A 12079-nucleotide genomic window follows, 5' to 3' on the forward strand; every position below is an offset into this window, starting at 1 on the left:
AAACAGAAAGGATTGAGCTGATTGTGAAATATTTCATTAAAAAGTGGGACTTGTGGTTGCCAAGGGGGAGAGGGAGGGAGTGGGGTGGTTGGGGATCTTGGGGTTAATAGATACAAGCTATTGCCTTTGGAATGGATTAGCAATGAGATCCTGCTGTGTAGCAATGGGAACTTTGTCACTTAGGATGGAACATGATAATGTGTGAAAATAGGATGTATACATGTATGTGTAACTGAGTCACCACGCTGTACAGTAGAAAAAAAAAATGTATTTGGGAATAACTATTAAAAAATAATAATAACTCCTAAAAGAAAATTAAAAAAAAAAAAGGGTACTTAGAATGCTTTCCATTAGAACACTCCTACGTGGCCTGTCAAAAAAGTTTCAACAAGGTATAAATAAGATTGAACTCTTTCATTTTTGGTGCATCCTAACCCAGATGGTCTGTCTTTGGTAGTTCCCATGGCCACACCATTCACTTTTTTTGCACTGGTACATTTTTTTACTCCTCTAGTTTTCACTTTGATCCATGCAATCAGTATTTGTTTATCTCCTGATAGGAGATCAGCAATATTCTTGAACTGAAACACCTCTAGAGTTTACTGAAACTCTATTCCAGTCAGTACTTAATCAATATCTAAGAATTTAACATTCTCTTATGACTCTAATATAATGCATAAAAGGCCTATCCCTAACCTCAAAAAACAATTTCTATTACTCTTTTTGTTAAATACTTTGTATCAGAAAGAAAGACTCAAAAGAGAAATTGAAATTCTGCTGAGAAAAAATTCATTATTTGAAACATAGTATATCCTGCAAAAAAATATAACATCTAATCTTAGAGATTATAAGCTTTTCAAAATTTTCCTAGGTCAATGATCAAAAATTAACTTTGTAAATGACAAAGACTAGCTAAGCATTGCAGATTTTGAGTGCCAAATTTGTCTGAGGACACAACCTCTTTAAATAATCTAATTAATTTTTGTTAAAGAACCACAACTCTATGAAAATAAACAAGAAAAAGACTTGTTGCCTAAAGAAGGCCCTACAACTGATGGCATAAATGGCATATTTGTTTCCTAAAATGATAGAAATATAACCTCTTAAACAAAATTATATTTAACAATAATTATGGAGTGATAATTACAACAATGTATAGAAAAGAAATACAGATAATGATGATCTTCTTTTGCATAAGTTTATGTATATATAATAATGCCACTAAAAATATGAAAACATAAATATAAACAAAATAAAAATTATTATTTCAAAAAGTAATAATTATTCTTTATTGCAAAGGGTAGAAGTCACCTAAAATTTGGTCTATTAAAGTAATACACAGAAATATTAATTTTTTTACAACTTCTACAAATTTATAAATGGCATTTTCACAGTTAATTTTATTTGCACAAGCATGTTTAATAGACAATATAGCCAGAGTAGTCAATCTATCTTCTCTCATGATTGATGGAAATATGTTCTATAAATTTTATTTCTCAAAGATTTCTTTCATATAAAGCAACAGGTACACAAATAGGAAAAATCTCAAACATGGAAATAAGTTTGTTGGTGTCTCTAAGAATTTTATTCAACAATAAATTCCTAAAATTGCAATATTCTCCATGTTTATGTTTCTTTAAAGTAAGAGAAGTTTTCAAATATCTTTATAATTGAATTTTTCTATTAAAGTAGATTCACAAGAAATGATAATAAATTTATTTTTGATTAAAAATTCTAAAATTTCCTTATTCTTCAAAAGTAAGATAAAATGGCTCTGTAATAGTGAACTTTGGCATTCAATTGATTAACTGCTTTAGCACAAGTGTTCAGTGCTTTATGTGAATAATTGAAGCATCCAAATACTAATATTTGAATTTTTTTTCTGAAACTGTAAGTCCATTTGGTTCTAAAGTAAATTTTCCTTTCATTATATGCTGTTTTTATATTGCTAATGATATTCTGAACATTTCTGCACATCATTTCAAGAAACCATGTAAAACTTGTTTCACTCTGTTATCTAAGATTGTCTGGTTATTGAAAAATATTTTGAGACTATTTATCTTCATCTAAACTTCCCCACTGGAGGAAAAAAAATCTCAGAAACAAAAAAAAATTACAATAATACAGAATAAAATTTGAGCTGATCCTCTTGTAGCTACATTTTAAAATATATCAGAAATTGACAGAACATTGTAAATCAGCTATAATTAAGAAATAAAAAAAATATATCAGATGGTACATTAAACACTGAGATGTTCAGAACATACCTTTATTTGAACATAGCCCTATAATGATCACTACTGCTAGTCTGACAAAATATATTCATAGGTATTCCCTACATTTTGCATCAACATTTCTCATTGATTAGGTAAAAACTGAAAATTGATTTTTTTTCCTTGCAAAGTTAAGCAAGGTCACAAAGGAAGAAATATTTTAAAAAAGAACGAACTCCACAAAGAAATAAATGCACTATCATTCTGATTTTGAATCTATTACATAAAAATGGATACGTAATATTACATAGTTGTAATTATTTGTAATCCATGAAGAATACAACTTGATGAACAGAAAAGTACTAAGATGAACTAATTTGAACTTTTTGCATATAATATATATTTTCATAAATACATATCTTTGTTAGGATATCCATCTATATTTATATTTAAACACACATGTATATTTAAATTTATATTGCATTATATATTATATTAACATATTGTGTGTGTATATATATATATATATACACACACACATATATATATATATATCACCACCAAACTACTTAGGGCAAAAAAAAAAAAAAAAAATTTTTTTTTTCCCTAGGAGGGATTTTTATCACTCATATTGTTTATAATTACTAGTTTCTCCCTCTGGAACTTGAAGGCTATACATTTTTTAGTTACAGGATACACTATGCATTTGTGAGCTTCAACTGTGATGCTTGTTCTTTCCCCTTCAAAAGGTAATGTGACTAAATACTGAAAATGACACTCAGTCCTATTACCAAGTATTAGTTTTCCAAAATTGTCTACCTAAGTAGTCTCTACATGTCCTGAACCATGGAAGCTTATTTTCTGATACAGACAAAAAGGAAAAACCTTCTTTAATCATCTGTGGACATGACCATTTAATGTACTGTTAAGAACAAGTATAACTGTACATTTTTAACATACTAATCCTTAAATTTATACATTCTTATTTTTAAAAAATATCACTGCTTTGTACTTCAGTTTCTTTGGAATACTTAAAGTTGAGAATTCTTAGGAAACCCTCTGGGTAGATTAAATTCAGAGGACAGCCGACTCAAGATACTCAGATTACGAAAATTATCTTGAAACAAACACAATTTAAAACAATATATCAAAACTTTGGGGATACAATAAAAGCAGTTATAAAAGGGTTGTTTATAGTGATAAAGGCCTATATTAAGAAAAAATAAACTTCTATCACCAACATAACTTCACACCTTAAGGAATTAGGAGAAGGAAAAACAAAAATTAAGAACAAATGTTAACAGAAAAAAGATTGCAAAGATCACAGCAGAAATGAATTAAATAGAGAATAGAAAATAGAAAAGATGACTAAAACTATGAATTGTTTTTTGAAAGATAAACAAAATTGATAAACAATTGCCTGGACTTACCAAGAAAAAAAAAGAGGACATAAATAACTAAAATTATAAATGAAAAATATAACAACTGACACCACAGAAACACCAAGGATCTAAGAGAATATCATGAACAATTATACATCAACAAATTGGGAAATATAAATATAAATTCCTAGAATCATATAATCCACTAGGATTGAATTATGAAGAAATAAAAAATATGAGCAGAATAATGAATAAGGAGAGTGAATCAGTAGTCAAAAACCCCTTAAAAAGAAAAGCCCAGGACTGAAGAGCTTCACAGGTAAATTCTACCAGACATTTTTAAAAAAAGAATTGATACCAGTCCTTCTCAAACTCTTCCAAAAAACTGAATTTTACAAGGTCGCACTTATTTTTTAAGATCATCACTATGCTGACACCAAAGCCATACAAAAGACATTACAAGAAAACTATCAGCCAATATCCCTGATGAATACACATGCTAATTCTAAACCAAATACTAGCAAATCAAATTTAATAGCATATTTACAGCATCATACACCAAATTCAAAAGCATATTATTGTAATTCAACATTATACCACAATCAAGTGCTATTTATCCCTGACATGAAAGGATAGTTCAATATATGGAAATCAATAAGTGTGATACATTACTTTAACAAGATGAAAGATAAAAATCATATGATCATCTCAATAAATAGAAAAAAAATTGACAAAATTCAACATCCATTAATGACAAAACTCTCAACAAAGTGGGATACCTCATCATAAGAAAGGCCATCTATAACGAACCCATAGACATCTATACTCAAGGGCAAAAGCTAAAGGAATAAGACAAGGGAACCCATTTTTACGACTCTTAATCAGCACAGTATTGTGCTCTGTGTTTCTTGACAGAGCAATCAGACAAGGAAAAGAAATAAAAGGCATCCAGATCATAAAGGAAGAAGTGAAAATGTCTCTATTGGTAGATTACATTATCTTATTTATAGAAAATAATAAAAAAGACTCTACTCCTGACACCAAGAAAAAGGTTATAACAATCAAGTTCAATAAAGTTTAAGGATACAAAAACTAATATATCAAGATCAATTAGTTTGGAAAAATAAGTAAAGGATACAATCATTTACAATGGCATCAAAAATGATAAATACATAGGAATAAATTTAACCAAGGCAGTCAAAATCCATACACTGAAACCTCTAAGACATTGATAAAGAAGTTAATTAAAACACAAATAAATGGAAAGATAGTTATGCCCATGGGTCAGAATAGTTAATATTATTAAAATTTCTATGCTAACCAAAGCCATCTATAGATTCAAATACAATTCCTATCAAAATTTCAAGAGAATTTTTCCACAGAAATAGAAAATAAAATCCTAAAATTAGTATGGAATAACAGAAGATCATGAATAACTAAAGAAATTGAGACAGAACAACACAGCTGGAGGCATCACACTTCCTGATTTCAAACTATGTTACAAAGTTATAGTAAATAAAATGGTGTGACACTGACATAGAGTCCAATGGAACAGAATTGAGAGCTCAGAGATTAACGTGTGTGTGTGTGTGTGTATTTATTTATATATAATCAAGTAATATTTGACAAATGTTCAAAGAATACTCAACTGAGAAAGGATCGTCTATTCAATACATAATGTTTAGAAAACTTGATATTCACAGACAAAAGAGTAAAATTTCAACTCTATTTTATACTATTCACAAAAATTAACTTGAAGTGGATCAGGTACTTAATGCTAAGACATGAAACAGTAAAAGTCCTAAGAAAAACATAAGGGAAAATGCTCCTTGATTTGGCAATGATTTTTTTTTTTGATGTAACATCAAAAGCAGAAGCAACAAAATCAAAAATAAAAAGTTGAACTGCATCAAAATAAAAAGCTTCTGCATAGCAAAATAAACCTTGAACAAATGAAAAGGTAATTACAGAATATAAGAAAATATTTGCAAATCATATGTTTGATAAGGGGTTAATATCCAAAATACATAAGAAACTCATACAATTAGCAAATAAAACAATCTGATTTAAAAAGGGGCAAAAGACCTGAATAGACATTTTCCCAAAGGAACAGCAATTAAAAGGTGCTCAACATCACTAATCAGAGAAATACAACTCAAAACCAAAATAAGATATAATCTCATAACTATTAGAATGGCCTTAACAAAAAGACAAGAAATAACAAATGCTGATGAGGATGTGGCAAAAAGTGAACTCTTGTATACTACTGATCTATTTCTAATATGGAAATATTCTGGGGGGGGGGTCCCTCAAAAATTAAAAATAAAACTACCATATAATTCAAAAATCTCCCTTCTGGGCATTTATTGGACAAATGAAATCACCTTCTTGCAATGATATCTGCACCTCCACATTTATTACAGAATTATTCATAAAGACATGGAAACAACCTAAATGTCCATTGGTGGATCTATGGATAAAGAAAATTCAGTGTGTGTGTGTGTGTGTGTGTGTGTGTGTGTGTGTGGTGTAAATGGAATACACATGATTGAATATTATTCATCCATAAAAAGAAGGAAATTCTGCCATCTTCCACTATGTGGATTAACCTTGATGACATTATGCCAGGTACAATAAGGCCAGACTGAGGAAGAGAAATACTGTACAATCTCATTCATATGTAAAATCCAAAGAACTGAACCATAGTAACAGATAGTAGATTCATCATTGTTTAGAGCTAGTGGGAACTGGGGAAAGTGGGAGATATTGGTCAAAGATACAAACTTATATAAGAAATAAGATATGTAATGTACATCATGGTGATTATAGTTAACGATACTGAATTTTATACTTGAAAGTTGCTAAACATGTAAATCTTAAATGTTCTCACTTAACAATGAAAGGTAATTTATGTGAGGTGAAGGATGTGTTAAATAATCATATATATTTATTATTCATTAAATATTTCACTATATATACATGTATGAAATCTTCACACTGTCCATCTTCTACTTACATAATATGTTAATTATATAGAAATAAAGTCAGTAAAAAAGTTTTTGTATCAAGCACACGATGGGACAAGGCAGATAGCTTTCATGCAAAATGATAACACAATTTTCTGTCGATCTGCTTATTTCCCTTTCATTTGCTACTTATTATAGTTATTATTGTATTTCAGTACCTCTTTGTGATCACTTGGCCTCTGACAGTTGTTTTTACATAACTTTGCCATATTATTCTTCATCTCTTCTGGCTTTCTCTGTCACCTAAGGAAAAGAAAGAAAAGCAGTACTTGTTCAGTTTTTCTCAGATTATAGTTTATGCTCTAAACCTTATTGATGCCCAAATTCTTCATCTTCCATGTGATTCTTATGACACAAAATTAAGTTATTTCTTTCACCACTCATAAAATGTATTTTCTTTGTAGTTTCCTTGTGATATATAAATTATCCTATCATTATTCACCACCTCAACTTTCACTCTCATAAAAATTGGGTTTCACCTCCACCCACAGTCAAGAAAATACTTTCACTGAAATCATATTATAATTGTCAACAGAACACAGCTCACCAGAGGAAACAAATATCAGGGTTATCCTTGCTGTTGTATTCCCTTTGTTCTCTTCAGAGACTTTAGCCTTATTGGTAGATGCTATTTATATCTACTCAGAAAGAAAATCAGCCTGCGTTCCCATACCATTAATTGACTTGCTCTCACAGTAATGAGCAATACCTATAGTCCTAATTATTTTCTGTGCCTACCAGGATACTACATCTTATGTGAAAATGAGGCACAACTTGCCTACTGAATACACATCCATCCTGTGTATTTGGGCAATTTTAAAGCTTTTCATATATCTAAAGACAATTTAATATATTTTCCTGAAAAAGGTATCTCCAGATATTCAAAGTGTGACAACTGTAGTCAGCTCATCTACCCACGGGGTCTGCACCTGAGTTGGTGAAATCCCCAGTTGCAGAATCCTTCTGCAGAAGGTTGATATAGGAGGCTGACTCTACTACACCACTTATAAAAGGGACTTGAGTATCTGTTGATTTTAGTATGTGAGGCTGGGTCCTGGAACCAATCTCATGGATACTTAAGGACAACTCTACCATCTATTCAGGAAAGTTCACAATTTCACTTTTCACAATGTATGCTGAATTTTCAATGATGTAGTAATGCAACTGGAAAAAACAGTCTAAATTTTGTCTCTGATCTTAGAAAAAATCATCAATAATGGTATTTGTTTTGGAGATCCCCCAAATTAATTTACATTGATTAACTGGGTTGTCATAAACTAGCATGTACCCTCTGATTTCTCTTAAAGGAAAAATGTATGCTATATAACATTCTTACTGAATTTTGTAAAATGTGACTTATCTAAAATAGAAGACCAACAAACGATAAAAGATTCAGCTGGGAGTCTGAAGATATTTCCACGACTGAGATTTGTAGTCTAGGTCCTGGCTTCATAGCTCCTTAAGTGGCCAAATAAAGTTTTCTTTTTTTAACTGCATGTAATGTAGCTGGCCAATGCAGCCTGTTCAAAGCAGCAATAATAGTGGGACACCACTGTCATATCAGATAATTTAACATACCATAGAATAAATAGGAAAGACAAATTCTTATCCAAGTGAAGACAACAACCTTTTGATCAACCAAATCTTGAAAAGTGTGTGGATCTGGGCTGAACAGATTAATACTCATTAGTTTGACTTCACCTGCCATTGGCCAAATGAGTGACCGGAAAAGAAAGAAAAAAAGCCCTCAGAGGATCTATTTGGCAACAAGATATCAAGTAATTCCCTTCTACTTGCATTCCTTCCAGTGGAGATAAATACACACACACACACACACATCCCTACACATCTCTACTGGGGTATGTGGACATTGCTCACATTTTATATACTATATATAATACCATAATGAGGTGGCCTCAGACCCATGAAAACATCATACTAGAGTCCCAGTGTGTCTCACCAGAAATGTTACTGCCCTAGGACCTGTGGCTTCTTGGAAGGCCATAGCTTTGTCTCTTGGGCGTGCAGAGTTCACCATCTCATTTTGGCTTTCAGAGGTCCCTCTCCCATTCAGCCTTTGGGGCAGAGGTTCCCTCCCAACCAGGCCAGGCACCATGAGAGAGACACAGAGGTCCTGTGACTCCAAGTTGGGGCAAGGGTCGAGGAGGATTGCAGTTTTCTTGATAGGTAGCATGAGCTAGTCTCCCTAGGGCAAGACTGAGATGAGGTGCTTCAAGCACCTGAGTACCCAGGTGTTCTCATTCCAGGACCACCCTGTCTAGACTTCATAGAATTCTTGAGAAATGCGTTATCTAGCATCTTCTAGGGAGAGCAGTGGCCACAACAGAACCTCATTGGATTTTGCTAATCTCTTGGCTGCCCCTGACAATCAAGACATTCCAGCCCATGGTCTTCTGCCCCATTAGCAGTTCGTGTAGTTACTACCCTTGCACACCTGAAGCCACATAGTGCACCCTGTGGATGCAATTTTGCCTTGTTTGCCTTCCTGGGAAGCCCCATACTCCACCCAGCCAGATCAGGCCTTGCCCTGGCCCACATGTGTCTCCTGCTAAAAAAGTTGTCTGTCCCCCTCTATCCCTGTTAGATCACAACCTATAATTTCCTATCCTTAAAAAACATTTCATGATTCCTTCAATTTTTTTTAATTACCTCAGCAACACAATAAACTTACCTCTCATTGACAACAGTTGTGTTTTTTTTAATCTTTGGCTCCTGCATTTATCAATGTTGATGACTAATTGAGATAATATCCCCGAAAATGTAGTGGATGAATATCCCTGTAAAGTGGTGTTAAACATACATGGGGGAAAATATCCAAGTTTGCAGAAACCTAACAGCTCATACTCACTGCTCAGACCTAAGCCAGTTTATTGACAAGAATATACTCAAGTGGACCTAAGTCTCTGAAATAGAGGCCTAAGATGTAAGCATAATTACATATATTACATTTTTCTAGGAAAATCTGTGGCTATTTTTCTGGATGTATATTCAATAGGAAAGAAATAGCTGTTAGCCTGCACACAGACCTGCAAACTTTGTAAATGCCCAGTCTAGAAACCAAAGAAAGAGCCCAAAGACAGTGAAAGAGATACCAATGGTTCATTGGGTAAAGGATCTTACATGTCTAGAAGAAAAGGGTCCAGGAGAAACATCCCACTGTGTTTGGCAAACGACAAGAAGGACGTATCAATAATCTTGACTACTCGAGGGGAGAGGGAAGCTACAATTTATAGGGGGAATTGACGTCAGTCTGGCTCATCAGTTACCAGGGAAACCAGTGGCTGGGGCAAGGGGTAAGCATACAGGTAGTTACTGATTAAGCCCTATAATTAACACAATTGGATAGTCATGTGAGTGGCATAGGGCGTTGTCAGGGAGGGAAGGAACAGAGAGCAAGAGAACAGCCATCTTGGATAGTCTGAACATACACTGTCATTTTTATATAGGACGCTCTCTGTTATGGGTAATGCAATGATTTTTTTTTTCCTCCCTTAAGAGAAAGATATTTGATGCAGAGGTTATTTTAAATCCTGCCAAGAGGGCTTTTGCCAGAAGTTCTTATCCACTGCCATGATTTCTCATTAAACATCATCTTTGGTGAAGGGATAGATTGTTTGATAAAGAGAGCCTGGTCAAAGAATCACACCCACAGAATATTTTTATCATGTGCTATGTAATCCAAAAGCAGCAGGTTTGACAGAATTATATTATAACCCACAGGATGCTCAGTTATAATGCCGGCTGGCACAAAACAGCTTACAAGATTGAATGCTTGCCTAAATTATTAAGTTTATAACATAACCAGTAGCTATCTTTTCCATAGTCAAAAATACAGATCCACAGACCAAGGGATGTGGGTGGAAATGACCCTTCTTAATCAAATAAAATAATTGATTTCACATGTTTGAAGGTTCTACTGTATAGGGAAAAAAAATGCTTTTACCATGGAACAGGTAATGATCTCATTCACTGGGAAGCTGAGACAAACACTCTGGCCATTTCATGTTGCTTATGCCACCAAACCAATAAGTAAATAAGACGATTGTTATATTGGGTGGCAGCTCGCTAGTCATAATTCCTAAGCAGAAAATGAGCTACCCTGCTCTGTAATGGTACCAAGATGACCATGAATGGAACCCAGAGGATTCATTAGGGCACCCCTCACTGTCTCTTGCCCAGAATCTTTTTCAATGGAATCGTACTGAGACTACATAAAAACAATGCAAATAAGGACACAGATCTTAAGTTGAGGTATTTAGCTAGATAAAGACTCAGGTCCATTTGTTAGTGGCAGAGGGTAAAGGAAACAGAATGTGTGGTAGAAAAAGCAGCTATGAATATCAATTTAAGCTTTATAATCAGTTACAGAAGGTTTTTTAAAATGTTTTTTTCATTCATTTCTTCTCTTTTTATTTATTGCTTTATATGATTGAATGATATTTTTGGTTTCCTTTGAAAATGCAACTCAGCCACCAACACCCCACAGAATAAGGTAGCTCAAGAGAATTTGTGTATACTCTGTTTTAGGGATACAAATTTTCACCCAAATAATGTGACCAAAAACGAGACTGAAGAGAATTACTTGAGAGTCATCCTTTGCTCTCTGCACCCTGTTCTGTAACTGAGAAGCTGAATGTTATTAGCCACACCAATAGATGCCCTTACTTCTCAGCTTATGATTTAGTTTTAACAAAAAAGACATGCTGACTGGAGATCCACAGAACAAAAAGAATGTTAGAAATATTTGGTTCTCTAATTCCTATAAAGTCAGATCTCTTTGCTTTGGTTGTGTCTATCAAAGGGAGAGAGTGCCTGCTTGGTGGCACTCTTCATCTCTCTGCCTCTTTTTTTCTCTTTCTCATCCTCGTCCTTTCCCACTTCCTCTTTCTGGTTTTTCTCCCCTAGTCCTTTAAGTATCAGGGCCAAAATTAACTACTTGTTATTATTATACCCTGGTATTGCATTAGCTTTTGCTTCTTTAAAAAAAAAATTTTTACCCATACCTTTGTAAATGCTTTATTTCCCCTTAAATTATTATACTTCTCTCTTTACCTTCGAACTATTTCAAAATTTCTGAGACTTTCCAGTATAGTTTATAATCCTTTGTTCTAGTTCTTCATTTGGTTTTGCATTTGACACTATCAGTTCTCTTTCAAGAATATTGAACATATACTCAAATTTGCATTTGTATAGTCGACAAATATTTACTAGGCATTTATTACAGGAAAGAAATTGCTTTAGGCACAACAAATACAAAAGTAATCAAAACAGGAGTTCCCGTGGTAGCTCAGTGGTTAATGAACCTGAATAGCATCCATGAGGACGCAGCTTTGATCCTTGGCCTTGCTCAGCGGGTTAAGGATCCAGTGTTGCTCTGTCTGTGGTGTAGGCCAGTGGTTGTAGGTCCAATTCAACCCCTAGCCTGGGAAACTCCATA

General features: G+C 33.4%; 1 long non-coding RNA gene across 1 annotated transcript in view; it reads right to left on the bottom strand.

The window, feature by feature from the left end:
* Positions 1-9843, bottom strand: part of LOC110262157 (uncharacterized) — a 42500-nt gene extending 32657 nt beyond the window's left edge. The window contains exons 1-2 of the long non-coding RNA XR_014812979.1: positions 9763-9843; positions 6780-6864 (exon numbers count right to left, since the gene is read on the bottom strand). This is a non-coding gene — a long non-coding RNA (uncharacterized LOC110262157). The remainder of the gene's footprint in view (positions 1-6779; positions 6865-9762) is intronic.
* Positions 9844-12079: the final 2236 nt, after the last annotated feature.

The sequence above is a fragment of the Sus scrofa genome, chromosome 8 (assembly GCF_054392235.1).
Source record: "Sus scrofa isolate SSC_HxYL_T2T_F1_AM1 chromosome 8, Sscrofa_HxYL_maternal_Yorkshire_Landrace_v2.0, whole genome shotgun sequence".
In the NCBI taxonomy this organism is placed as follows: Eukaryota; Metazoa; Chordata; class Mammalia; order Artiodactyla; family Suidae; genus Sus; species Sus scrofa.